This window comes from Pseudophryne corroboree, chromosome 5 (assembly GCF_028390025.1).
Source record: "Pseudophryne corroboree isolate aPseCor3 chromosome 5, aPseCor3.hap2, whole genome shotgun sequence".
Classification (NCBI taxonomy): Eukaryota; Metazoa; Chordata; class Amphibia; order Anura; family Myobatrachidae; genus Pseudophryne; species Pseudophryne corroboree.
In genome coordinates this window covers 679,751,598-679,766,266 of record NC_086448.1, presented here as the reverse complement: position 1 = coordinate 679,766,266, position 14,669 = coordinate 679,751,598, and the positions used below count along the sequence as shown (strand labels likewise).

The 14,669-nt window shown below is 43.1% G+C and overlaps 1 long non-coding RNA gene across 1 annotated transcript; it reads right to left on the bottom strand.

The window, feature by feature from the left end:
• Positions 1-266: 266 nt before the first annotated feature.
• LOC134929322 (uncharacterized) lies at positions 267-2,991 on the bottom strand. Its single transcript, XR_010178467.1, has 6 exons — positions 2,928-2,991; positions 2,213-2,254; positions 1,829-1,909; positions 1,184-1,246; positions 412-435; positions 267-296 (listed from the first exon to the last, which is right to left on the bottom strand). It is a non-coding gene; the product is annotated as an uncharacterized LOC134929322 (long non-coding RNA).
• Between the last annotated feature and the right edge of the window lie 11,678 nt (positions 2,992-14,669).

Below are 14,669 nucleotides of genomic sequence, written 5' to 3'. Positions count from 1 at the left end.
GGGCGGCGAGCGGAAAGCAGCCCCTTGCATGCTTGCTTCGCTCGCCACGCGGTGGGCACGGTGCCTCGCTACGCTCTACACACTATTATATCAGTAGTCAGGAAACGCAGCATGCATTTGTGGAGTGAAGAGGGTGAAAAAGGAGAGAAAGTACAGTTTGTACTGTAAGGTTATGTCAGAGGGTGTGAAGATGATCAGCTCAGTGTTATACATGTTACAGTAAGTTAGAATACAGTACAGTGCATTATGTATTTCTATTTTATTACCAGGTGTCTCCTCCACTGGTTGGCGACGGACTGTAAAAAGATAATACAGTACAGTTAGTCATATCAGTTTGACTTAAAATAATGTTGGAGAAAAAAAAATACTGTAATTACAGTACCAACTATTGCTACTGTACAGTATATTTACCAAAAATGTATTCTGGCTCGTCGTCTGTGGGTAAAAGAGAAGAATATTATAAGATACAGTATACAGTAAAAAGTATAGTAATAGTACACTAGTTTCCAGGCCCAGTGTCAGGTGGGTAAAAAAAGGTATGCTTGTGACAGGCATGGTGATTCCAAGGGACCCCACCGAGACCATCAGAAAATTTGTGAGTGACCCGTATGCCGGTGATTATGACTAGAATAAGGTACAGTAGCAACTCTTTTTTCTTTTGAATTATGTATACTGTACAGTACTGTATGTGCATATTGTACAGTACACTTAAAATATTTAGCAGTTACTGTAGTGGTAATTTTTGGGATGACAGTATTAGCATACTGTAAGCATCCAACTGAGGCCCCCAAACAGATGCCGCCACTAGGTACAGTACGTGCCTCTCGTGCCTAATGGGAAATTCATCACTGACAGTATCTAGAGAGATGAATGGAGAGACAGTGACAAGGGGTGAGAGAGAGAGAGAGAGAGAAATTGAGTAAGATGGGTGTTTTTTTTAGAACAGGATGTTGTCCATACAGTAGCAACCAATCAAATATTACCTACTGTACTGTATTATCGTCTGTAAGTGTAACTAGATACTGTAAATGTTAATGTGGGATGTGATCGGTTGCTACTGTATGGGCAATATCACCAGTTCAAACAAAAACAATTTTCATCCGATTTCTACGCATTTGCCAGAAAAATCTGATGAAAAGTGCTACTCTGATGGCATCAGATCAATGTCAGTAATAATTCTTACCACTAAATGCAGCAGCATCATCATCATCCTCCTCCTCCTCCGTGGCCTGTTCCAGTGTAGGGCCTGTGAAAAAAAACATTAATGTGAAAAAAAAAAAAGGTTAATTCCAGGAAATACACATACCCTCCAACATGGTACAAAATGCTCTGGTTCTGGACTTCCCTCTTAATTTATTATTGCCATCACCTGTGAAGAAACAGCTTTCTTATCATATAACTAGTTCAACACAGGTGATGGAAATCATAAATTAAGAGGGAAGTCTAGAAACAGAGCAGTGCGGCGGGTCATGTTGGAGGGTCTGCATACAGAAACATAGAATTTGATGACAAATACTGTAAGAACCACTTTGCCCATCTAATCTGCCTCTTTTTTTTAACCTTTTTTTTACATCAAACCTTATAACAATTTTCCCCAAACATCACATGATGCAAAGATAAATAAATAAAAAAATAAATAAAAAAAGAGGTGCAAGATGGAATTGTGATTGGGCCCTCCCAACCACCCTTATGTTATATAAACAGGGTCTGCCACACGACTGTGGCTGAAATGACTGGTTGGTTTGGGCCCCCACCAAAAAAAGAAGCAATCAATCTCTCCTTGCTCAAACTGGCTCTACAGAGGCACGATGTACCGGACTGGACTTACTTAATGGGTGCAGTGTGGTGAGGGACAGAGAGTCCTGGTCCTCCTCCTCCTCCTCCGCCACCGCCTGTGACAGTGTAGGGCCTGTGAAAGCAAAAAATCCATGAAATATACTTTTGTATTCTGTGTTGAATACAGTAAAGCAAAAATTCAGTCAGGAATTGGAGGAGGAGAGTAAATTTCGCACACAGAGACGAGAATGTCGAGGCCAGAATCAGGGGGTAGTGGAGGAGGGTTAGGATACCGTACCTCACCCTGTTGGGATTGCTGCAATCAGGATGCCACTGTCGGTCACCTGACCGCTAGAATCCTGACTGCTGGTCACGCAAACCCAACCCATTGGTTTAACACAATGTACAGTACAGTACAATACTGCAGTTTACTTACCAAGTTGGGGAGAGGGTTTTTCATCCTCACTGTCAATAATTACTGAGTTGAAAATAAAAAAATATTATAAACAAAATACAGTAGAGTACAGTTACTACAAAATTGCACAGTAGTACAGTGCTACAGGAGGCAGAGATATATTCATAATACAGTAGGAGCAGAATGACTGTCCAGCGGTAGGGGACATACAGTACTGTATTTAAAAGACCTGCTGTCTGGATCCCGACATTCAGAATGCAGAGTGTGGATTCAGAGTATGATTGGAGGGTTAGGCTAGTGGAGGGTGGGTCGGATGCACAATTTTGGGCACCATAATACAAAATGGATATCGTGGAACTACAAAAGGTTTAGAGGCGGGCGACCAAAGTGATGAAGTGGATTGAGAAGATGGAATACAAGGAAAGGCAGGCTAGGCATGTTTACATTGGAAAAGAGGAGATTAAGAGGGGACATGATTAACCTTTACAAATATACTGTATACAGTACAGTAAGGGGACAATACACAGGAACGGTTTTTGATAAGATGGACACAGAGGACACGTGCACAGTAACTCTTGTTGAAGTAGAGGCGATTTCGCACAGAGGCGAAAAGGGGTCTTCACAGTGAGGGAAATACTGTACAGTGCATGTTTGGAATTCCCTGCCTGAAAAGTAATAAAAGTGGACTTGGTCAATACTTTTAAGAATGGGCTTGAGAAAATCCTACTGTACTTACTATAATCTGGCTCCTCTTCCCCCGAATCAATGGGAATGAGCTCCTCCTCTGTATCAATTACGAGGCGGTCTGTGTGTAAAAGATGACAAGTATTGTAAAATACAAAAATTACAGTAATACTGTAGGAAACTAGTGTGACTGTAACAAAAAGTAATTATTACCACTTCCGGAGCTCTCGGATGCAGCAGCAGGTGGTGGTGGTGGTGGTGGTGTTGGTACTGTGGGAAAAAAAATAACAGTACTGTAAGTGAAGCTGTCAATTGGAAACATGTACTGTACAGTATCCAGGACACATGTACAGTAGTGTAACAACGATGACAGTAGCACCAGAATTCTCGTTACACAATACCTGGCAGCGCAGCAGGTGGTGGTGGTGGTGGTACTGTGGGAAAAAAAATAACAGTGTAACAACGATGACAGTAGCACCAGAATTCTCGTTACACAATACCTGGCAGCGCAGCAGGTGGTGGTGGTGGTGGTACTGTGGGAAAAAAAATAACAGTACTGTAAGTGAAGCTGTCAATTGGAAACATGTACTGTACAGTATCCAGGACACATGTACAGTAGTGTAACAACGATGACAGTAGCACCAGAATTCTCGTTACACAATACCTGGCAGCGCAGCAGGTGGTGGTGGTGGTGGTACTGTGGGAAAAAAAATAACAGTACTGTAAGTGAAGCTGTCAATTGGAAACATGTACTGTACAGTATCCAGGACACATGTACAGTAGTGTAACAACGATGACAGTAGCACCAGAATTCTCGTTACACAATACCTGGCAGCGCAGCAGCAGGTGGTGGTGGTGGTGGTGGTACTGTGGGAAAAAAAATAACAGTACTGTAAGTGAAGCTGTCAATTGGAAACATGTACTGCACAGTATCCAGGACACATGTACAGTAGTGTAACAACGATGACAGTAGCACCAGAATTCTCGTTACACAATACCTGGCAGCGCAGCAGGTGGTGGTGGTGGTGGTACTGTGGGAAAAAAAATAACAGTACTGTAAGTGAAGCTGTCAATTGGAAACATGTACTGTACAGTATCCAGGACACATGTACAGTAGTGTAACAATGTATGCCTTAGAGGACTCGGACGCTCGCATTTGTAAAGCACGGTGTTTTCCTCCGCCTCCTGCTAGCCTGTTGCCCTTCCCCCATGGGAGCCTGCACAGATCATGCAGTAGACAGGGAGGGAATGCAGGTCATGTGCAATACACAAACGCCCACTGTAGTACTATTTTGCTCACTTACAGTACCGTACTGTAGGTTGCATTTAGCGTAAAGAATCGCTCCTGCAGATGTACTTTGATTTATGTGAAACCTGTGTGCATCCTTCCATTGGATGTACTGTATTGGAGAGAATTTTTTTTTTTTAAAGTGAATGTCACGGGAACACATTAAAAATAAGGTTGGCACTTCCTTCCCATTGGTGTTGGTTTACAGTATGCCGTAGTGTACTCGGACGCTCATGTAATTGCATTTCAAAGGCACAGTATTTTCCATCGTCTCCCCCCTACCCCCATCGCCCTTCCCCCCTGGGGGCCTGCACAGGGAGGAAATTCAGGTCCTGTGCAATACACAAACGCTGAAGATCTACTGTACAGTACTGTTTTGCTCAGTTGGTAGCGTCAGAATACACTCATTTCATCCCGCTGTTTAGGTGCATTTAGCGTAAAGAATCGCTCCTGCAGATGTACTTTGATTTATGTGAAACCTGTGTGCATCCTTCCATTGACTGTCTTACAATGTAAATAAAATAATACAGTGCATTATTACAGAAAAAAAAAAAAAAAAGAAAGAAAGCACATCAGGTCTCGAACCCTGGACTCCCAGCGAGGGAGGTGGGAGCCTTCACCCCTAGCCCACGACGCCTCATGAGAGATTTCCAATTTCATGTGTGAAAGTACTGCAAACAGCGCCCGGCCCCCGCCCCATTGCTGTTGGTTTATGCCTTAGAGGACTCGGACGCTCGCATTTGTAAAGCACGGTGTTTTCCTCCGCCTCCTGCTAGCCTGTTGCCCTTCCCCCATGGGAGCCTGCACAGATCATGCAGTAGACAGGGAGGGAATGCAGGTCATGTGCAATACACAAACGCCCACTGTAGTACTATTTTGCTCACTTACAGTACCGTACTGTAGGTTGCATTTAGCGTAAAGAATCGCTCCTGCAGATGTACTTTGATTTATGTGAAACCTGTGTGCATCCTTCCATTGGATGTACTGTATTGGAGAGAATTTTTTTTTTTTTAAAGTGAATGTCACGGGAACACATTAAAAATAAGGTTGGCACTTCCTTCCCATTGGTGTTGGTTTACAGTATGCCGTAGTGTACTCGGACGCTCATGTAATTGCATTTCAAAGGCACAGTATTTTCCATCGTCTCCCCCCTACCCCCATCGCCCTTCCCCCCTGGGGGCCTGCACAGGGAGGAAATTCAGGTCCTGTGCAATACACAAACGCTGAAGATCTACTGTACAGTACTGTTTTGCTCAGTTGGTAGCGTCAGAATACACTCATTTCATCCCGCTGTTTAGGTGCATTTAGCGTAAAGAATCGCTCCTGCAGATGTACTTTGATTTATGTGAAACCTGTGTGCATCCTTCCATTGACTGTCTTACAATGTAAATAAAATAATACAGTGCATTATTACAGAAAAAAAAAAAAAAAAGAAAGAAAGCACATCAGGTCTCGAACCCTGGACTCCCAGCGAGGGAGGTGGGAGCCTTCACCCCTAGCCCACGACGCCTCATGAGAGATTTCCAATTTCATGTGTGAAAGTACTGCAAACAGCGCCCGGCCCCCGCCCCATTGCTGTTGGTTTATGCCTTAGAGGACTCGGACGCTCGCATTTGTAAAGCACGGTGTTTTCCTCCGCCTCCTGCTAGTCCTCCATTCCCATTATGCATTAGCGAACTCAGACGCTCATATATTTTAAAAGCACGGTGTTTATGCATTGTACTGTACATTCTTCCTTTTACACAATTACTGTAGTTGCGTCTCCATACACATACTGTACTGTACAATACTCCATACTTTTTCCACCGCCTCCCGTTACGCCTACAGTATTGCCAGAGCTGTAGATCAATCCGCCGCTATACTGTACGATCGAAAGTACTGGATTAGTGGAGCATTAGCGACACAGTGGTGGAGATGTGTAATGCATGATGAGTATCTAGATCGTCTCAACGCGCCTGCCTGTGATGAAACTCAGCTATCGCATTAGCGTGGCTAGACGCCCGTCTCGGCGGAGAAACAGTCAAGATAAAGGTGGCTACATCTGTAGGTGCATAAACGTGGCTGATGATTTCTGGTGGGAAGAGCAGTTTTCTGTTCTGTGGTGTTATTAATACTCCACTACCCATTTGATTGCACTGTCAACGTACAGATTTGGATCTGTCATTGAGATGCTCACAAGCAGGTGTCACCAAGTTAAGCACGTGTATTACTGGATTTAACACAGATGTTAATGATTTGATTCTCTCATTTTAGCTGTATAATAGGAGACAACCGCAGCTGAGAGTAACACAAGTCTGTTTTTACATATTGCTTCGCTGACAAATACGGACAATATTGAAATGAATATTAACATCGGATGTGCTTAAGTAACTAACTATCCTGGTTTATCTGATGGGTTGGGTACAGAAGACTGGCAGTGGAACCCCGACAAACAGAATCCCAATGGATCCCTTTAAGTATTTTCACCCTACCACATATCCTAATCCTAACCCATCCCTTCCGCATAACCCTAATTTTCCCCCTTCCACAGCCTTCTCCGTCCCCTTCAACAGGCTAACCCTTCCCCTTACCCTAGTGCCTAACCCCAACCCCAGTACTTACCATGAGATTCACCGGGATCATGCGGATTTTGACCGCATTCTGATCTGACAGACTAATTGCTTACTTAGCAAAGAAGCAGGACTTTCTAATAACAACATTTATATATTTTTGAGCAATAACTACATGTATGAATAAACAAATATTTGATTCAAAATATTTTTTCTGTGCCCACAAGAATTTATAAAGGACATTTTGAAGTTTTTTTAAAAATGTATTAAGTTTAAATTATAAATTTATGGGATTACTGACGTCATTGAGAAATACACCACAATTTATATAAATTTATATGTGTTCTTATTAGGAACATATATCTTTGTTTATCATGACATCTATATCTCTTCATTTTTTTGTATTATTTTTTGGTATTGCTTGACTGTGGGTATCCTTTACCTCAGTTTGGTAGTTGCAGCCAACCAAACTGTAATATGCATTACAAAATTGAGATTATGGGGTCTATTCATAAAGCAGTGAAAACTGTGGAGAAACAGACCAGTGGAGAAGTTGCCCACGGCAACCAGTCAGCATTTTATAGACTGTACTTGATAAAGGCTTCCTTCAAAGCTGATTGGTTGCCATGGGCATCTTCTCCACTGGTCTGTTTCTCCATAGTTTTCACTTCATGAATAGACCCCTTAATCTTTAAATATGATTATTTTGAGTTTTATTATTAAATGTGATATAAACACCTGTGCTCATAACCTGAGCTAACTGCTGCTAATACAGGTGTACAAACTTGCTGGGCTGCTCCCAATCCATAAACGTTGCTATCATCACTGGACTAAGACAGGCTGGGCTGGTCACACTATAACAGGAAAACTCACAGAGAGGGGTTTTCTAGCCAGAAGCACTGGCGTTTCTATAATGGGTGCAGTGTGTGCGGTGCACATGGGCCCCTGAGTCCAGAGGGGCCCCCCATCGCACACGCTGCACCCATTTCTAAAATAAATCATCAATAATAATAAATATAAATAAATAAAATCTATGTAATCTTTCTGCTTTCTCTATCTTTTTTATTTGTATAAGTCTGGGTAATCTTAAACAGTCTAATACAAAATACTTCTATTACCATAAAAAAACTGCATCTACATAGACATACTGTATGTATTTAGAACGATCCGCATCATATAATAACGGATGCATACAGCTATCGATTTGTTGGTTCATAGTCAGGGGCATCGAAACTGGGGGGGCAGCTCACCCCCACAAAATAGAGAGGGGCAGATCATGTACAGGAGGAGTGAAGGTGCATTGTGCGGTCAGGTGAAAGACCACACAGTGCATCCTCCACTCCGTGCAGTCAGTGAATGTAGCCTCAGCAGAAGCAGCATCGTGCATGTTGCTCCCCTTCTACTCCCTACTGGTCCTGGTTGCCAACCTCACCTCTACATGATGCACTGCTCCTGTGCATCGGTCCCAAGCTCCTCCTCTAGCCACCGCAGCGGGTCCATCCCTGGAACTCCCGCACTCTCCATTGTACACTCTTCCTCTATCCCCATCCTCGGTGGCTCCGCTCCTAGGTCTATTTGAGGACTCCTCACAAGTCACTGAAGGTAGGCACCAGTTCTGCAGAGGACATCTGATTTCCCGCGGTGCACTCGTTGGCTGCAGCAGGAGCATCATAGCAACACCACAGGTATATTGAAGGCGGGGTGGTTAAAGGATATCTAATAAATATTAATAAGGTTAATAAATATAAGGGGTTATTAGTATTATTATTTTGGGGGGTAGCCATTATGGGGGTAAAAGGATTAAGATGAAGAGCTATTGCTTTTATTAGAGTTAAAGAAGATGAAATGCTTATTTTGATTATAGTGAGGGAGGTAATGAGAAGGTTAATATATTAATTCAATTAATTGATTAGTGAGGGATAATGTTGGTAATGAGATGGGATATAGTTAATATTATGGCTGACGGGATTCCGGCATTTAGGATCCTGATGCCGTAATGTTGACAGCGCTCACCACTGGTATTCCCACTTGTGAGTGTCCACGACACCCATAGGGTGGGAATAAAAAAAGGGGGCTTTTTGCACTCGCCCCGTTGCCGGTATTCTGGCAGCCGAGATGCCACTGTCGGTATATTGACAGCCGGCATCCTGCCCGCCACTATATCATTACCATCCCAATGAGATAACTAGTTAAGAAGTTAAAACAAAATCACTCTATTATATGGCGGTTCCACTACTGCTCTTTAAGGGGGTGATGAGCATGGCTACATCTGTATATCCTTATCGTTGCCGCAATGCGTACGGCCGTACGCACGGCATACTCGTCGCAGCAATGCGTGTACGTGCTGCAGTGTGACTAAGTGCAGCTACATAATTATTTTTTGTTATGCATCAGTTCACTTGTGTTTTGAAGTGTTAACCCTACATTATGTTATTCTGTTACTAATAAAAGTACAGTGTTTTCTGTGACTCTGTTTATGATGAAAACATATTTCATTAACTATGAGGCATTAATTATGAGGGGGTGACATTTAGACATTCAGCAATTTAGGGGCGCAGAAATGAGATTATGGGGAACATTTACTAGGAAGTGATAAGAGTGGAGAAATTAGCCAGTGGAGACGTTGCCCATGGCAACCAATCAGCACCGAAGTAACATCTATAATTTGCATACTATAAAATGATACAGAGCTGCTGATTGGTTGATGGGCAACTTCTCCACTGGCTCACTTTTCCACTCTTATCACTGCTTAGTAAATGTCCCCCTATATCTTGCCCCCCCAACCTAAACATGTTCTGATGCACCTGTTCTTAGTTGTCACTACTTTTCCCCTCCTACAATGCAACCTCTCTCAATCTCTCTCTCTCTCTCTCTCTCTCTCTCATGCAGCCCACATGGATGAGAAGTAGAGAGCGTGTTTGCAAGTACTGTAGTTGCTGTTTACATGTGCACTTCTTATTACATACTTTATATATTATATTTAATACCTATGGTGGGATGTAATGGAGTCTGAGGTCACCGAAGGTGTGGGAAGCCGGCTGATCTCAGATATTTTTTTTTAAAGGGGCAATCACTTACAAGGCATGGTTTTGCCCCTTTAAAAAAATATCAGAGATCGTCCGGCATCTCGCACCTCCAGTGTTCTCAGACTCCATTACATCCCGCCGCTAGATTCTATTTAAAATCAACTTATATTACATGAAACATACAGTATTGATTGTATTCAAATAATTTTAACCATATCTTACTGCATTGTTTGTTTTACAGTTACAGTTAGAAATAGTAACATAGTAACATAGTAACATAGTATCTGAGGTTGAAAAAAGACAATTGTCCATCGAGTTCAACCTATTTGTGGTCTCCTATGCATGATGATTTGACTAAAATTTCTGACTGATGCTGCTGTCAGCCGTTGCATTTCATCCCTATTTATAGTAACTATAATGCATGACTATGCACCATACCCCTGGATATCCTTATCCATTAGGAATTTATCTAACCCATTCTTAAAGGTGTTGACAGATTCCGCCATTACAACTCCCTCGGGCAGGGAATTCCAAACACGTATTGTCCTTACCGTGAAAAAGCCTTTACGCCGTATTGTGCGGAATCTCCTCTCCTCTAACCTGAGCGAGTGTCCACGAGTCCTCTGTGTTGATCTAACCAAAAACAGGTCCCGTGCAAGCTCTGTGTATTGTCCCATTATATATTTGTAGATGTTGATCATATCCCCTCTTAGTCTCCGCTTTTCCAATGTAAACATGCCTAGTCTTTCAAGCCTTTCCTTGTATTCCATCGTCTCCATGCCCTTAATTAGTTTGGTCGCCCTCCTCTGTACCTTTTCAAGCTCCAGGATATCCTTTTTGTAGTACGGTGCCTAGAATTGTACACAGTATTCAAGGTGTGGCCTCACTAGTGATTTATATAACGGGAGTATAATACTCTCGTCCCTAGCATCAATACCCCGTTTTATGCATGCTAATATCTTATTAGCCTTCTTTGCTGCAGTCCTACTTTGTGTACTACTGCTTAGCTTGCTATCTATGAGGACACCTAAGTCCTTTTCCAGTACAGAATCCCCTAATTTTACCCCATTTAGTAGGTAGGTGTAATTTTTGTTCTTGTTACCACAGTGCATTACCTTACACTTGTCTGTGTTGAAGCGCATTCTCCATTTGGCTGCCCATGCTTCTAATTTAACTAAGTCGTTCTGAAGAGACTCGGCATCCTCCTCTGTATTTATAGCCTTACACAATTTGGTATCATCTGCAAAAATTTACACCATGCTCTCTAGACCTTCTGTTAGGTCGTTAATGAAAATATTGAACAATAGCGGTCCTAATACTGAGCCTTGCGGCACACCACTTAGCACTTCAGTCCAAGTTGAAAAAGATCCATTAACCACAACGCGCTGCTCCCTATTATCTAACCAGTTTTTGACCCAAGTGCATATTGTGCTTCCTAGCCCTGATTCTTGTAGCTTGTAGATAAGTCTCATGTGTGGTACAGCATCGAACGCTTTGGCAAAGTCTAAAAAGATTACATCCACGTCTTTACCCTGATCTAGGTTTGCGCTTACTGTTTCATAAAAGCCAAGTAAGTTGGTTTGACAGGATCTGTCCTTCATAAACCCATGTTGATTCCTTTTAATGACCTTATTGACTTCAAGGAACTTCTGAATACTATCTCTTAGAATACCTTCCAATACTTTCCCCACTATAGATGTAAGACTAACTGGTCTATAATTACCTGGTTCAGGTTTACTTCCCTTTTTGAATATAGGCACTACTTCCGCTATACGCCAGTCTTTGGGAACCATACCTGATATAACTGAATCCTTAAAGATCAAAGATAGCGAATAGGTGTTTCACATTTATTTTAACTACACCTAATGGGCTATTTACTGATAAAAAAAAAAAGTTTTGTTTATAAAACAGGCAGTTTAATGTCGAAATTAGTGTAAAGCATATTAAGGCAATTGAAACTATGCAACTAGAATACATTTTTAAATGAAAAGTATAACCTTGTCCAATTAGAGTAGCATTCTGTGTATTAAAATACATGTTGTGAACCACAGCTAATGCAGTGTTTCTTAGACTGGAAATAAGACGTGTATCAAACATGAGGGGGGAGACTTTTAAAATAAAAATTTTGCTAGTCATTTCTGGGAATTTTATTAGTGCAGTCAATGATTTGACTTAAACTACACTGTATAGTATAGCAGTGGTTCCCAAACTCTGTCCGCAAGGAACCCTAACATTCTAGGCTTTATGGTTTTATCCACGAGTAAGCATGGGTGAATTAATTAGTACTTTAGTCACTTTGATTGTAAAATCTGTACACAAGCATATCTATAAAACCTGGACGGTTAGGGTTGTTATTATTGGCCTAACGGGGTTGTTATTATTATTATTATTATTATTATTATTATTATCCATTATTTATATGGCACCACAAGGGTTCCGCAGCGCCCAATTACAGAGTACATATGCACATAATCAAAACAGGATAACAGTGACTTACAGTTGAAGACAATATAGGATAAGTACAGGGTAACTAAGCATAACTACACCAGTAAATGACATAGAGATAAGTTCCAAGGTGGCCAAAAAATGGCAGGATTTGGGCAGTTGAGGATCATTAAAGTAAGAAAAGGATAAGCACATGAGGGAGTAGGGCCCTACTCGTGAGAGCTTACATTCTAAGGGGAGGGGTAGACAGACAGGGGTGACACAGATGGGGTACATAGAGAGCATGGAACAGAGGGTTAGGGTGAGATTTGGCTGGGTTTGGTAAAGAAGTGGGTCTTAAGAACCCGTTTGAAGTTTTTTTGAGAGGTGGAGAGTCTGAGGGGGAGAGGTAAAGAATTCCAGAAAAAGGGAGCAGCACGTGAAAAATCTTGGAGATAGGAGTGGGAGGAAGTAATCAGAAGACAGGAGAGTTGGCGTGCATTAGCAGAGCGACGAGGATGGGTGGGAGAGTAAAGCGAGATTAGGTCAGAGATGTAAATGGGAGAGGAGTGGGTGAGGGCTTTGTAAGTGAGTGTGAGAAGTTTGAATTGGATTCTGAAAGGGAAGAGAAGCTAGTGAAGGGCTTGTAGGAGAGGGGAGGTGGATGTAGTGCGTTTGGTGAGGAAGATGAGCCGGGCAGCAGCATTGAGGATAGATTGGAGTGGAGAGAGGTAATTGTCAGAGAGACCAGTTAGGGGGATTACGGGGGATTCACCGGTGGGCCCCGATGGTTTATAGACATGCCCCTTTCTGTAAGGTGGTGGAGCTTAGCCGGGCTGCACGCTTCCTTATTTCCGAGCCGGTGCCCGGTTGCGCTATGAGCTCATGACGCTGCGGATAATCCAGAGGAGGTAGTCATACTGAAGGACAAATGCCCTGGAGCTTTGGAGTTTGGGCAGTGTGCACCACAGAGCCATGCGGGAGGGTAGGTTGCACATCTCTACTACATAACGGTATTTCCAAGGTGTCCATTCTGTAATCTGAGTGCAGCCACTTTCTATCCTGTACAGTGTGTGACCCACACGCTGCACAGGGCACACATGGAGCCTTTAAAAATGTACTATAAAAGAGACAAGTAGAAGTACTGTAGATGTTACCTGCTAAAATTGTCACGGCTTCTTTCTGGTGGCTTGACTGCAACACCACAAACTCATTAATGGCTTATATTGATGAAGGTCTATTCATATTTAACTCCAGTTGTTAATGCATATTTGGGACATGATTGGAATGTAAAACCAGTGGGCGGGATCCCCGACCGTCAGTATACTGAAAGTAGGATCCCAGCTACCAGTATGCCGGCAGTGGAGCGAGCGCTGCGCTCGCCTCAGGATTTATTCTCCCTCTATGGGTGTCATGCAACCAGGCACATATACTACTGTTCTCTCCTGGTGTAACCTAGGCGCATATACTACTGTTCTCTCCCGGTGTAACCCAGGCGCCTATACTACTGGTCTTTCCTGGTGTAAACCAGGGTTGGGTATGCATTACCGCCACTTGGAATTCCGGTGGTCAGCATACCGACCGCAGGATCCGGCGGTGGAATGCCAGCAGAGGGACGAGCGCAACAAGCCCCTTGCGGACTCGCTGTGCTCGCCACAGGTTCTATTACCAATCTATGGGTGTCGTGGACACCCACGAGTGGGAATAGTCCCTGCTAGTCGGCATTCTGGCTGTCAGAATTTAGAGGGGGGGGGGCGGGATGTAGCCATCTGTAATGTGACCGGCGGTCTCCTGACCGCCGGTCACATAACTACATCCCGTAACCCAGGCACATTTACTACTGTTCTCACCCGATGTAACCCAAGTGCATATACTACTGTTCTCTCCTGGTGTAACCCAGGCGCATATACTACTGTTCTCTCCTAGTGTAACCCAGGCACATATACTACTGTTCTCTCCTAGTGTAACCCAGGCAATTATGCTACTGTTCTCTCCTGGTGTAACCCAGGCACATATGCTACTGTTCTCTCCTGGTGTAACCCAGGCAGATATATTACTGTTCTCTCCTGGAGTAACCCAGGCACATATATTACTGTTCTATCCTGGTGTAACCCAGGTGCATATGCTGTTATTTAGAGTTATTTTTCAATATCAAGGAAATGGATTTATATATTTTGTGTTGTTTGCATCAAATATTCTGTTTTGAAGAAAACATATGTCCATAACTATGAGAAACAATGGCTATGATTAGGGGGGCCAATCCCGGGCCAATTTTTCAATCCCGGGATTTGGGATTGAAAAACAGTCAATCCCGGGATTCCCGGGATCCCGGGATTGCAGTAGGGACCAGTGAAAAATGTAGGGAGCAGCGCTGGAGGGAGGGTGTAGGTAGCGGTGCGATAGGTAGGGAGGGGGCAGGCATAGGCATGCACAGACACTGACAGGCGGGTGCCGCTCCGGACTCCCCCCCCCCTCCACGGCATTATAGTGTTTTCTCACCTCCCCTG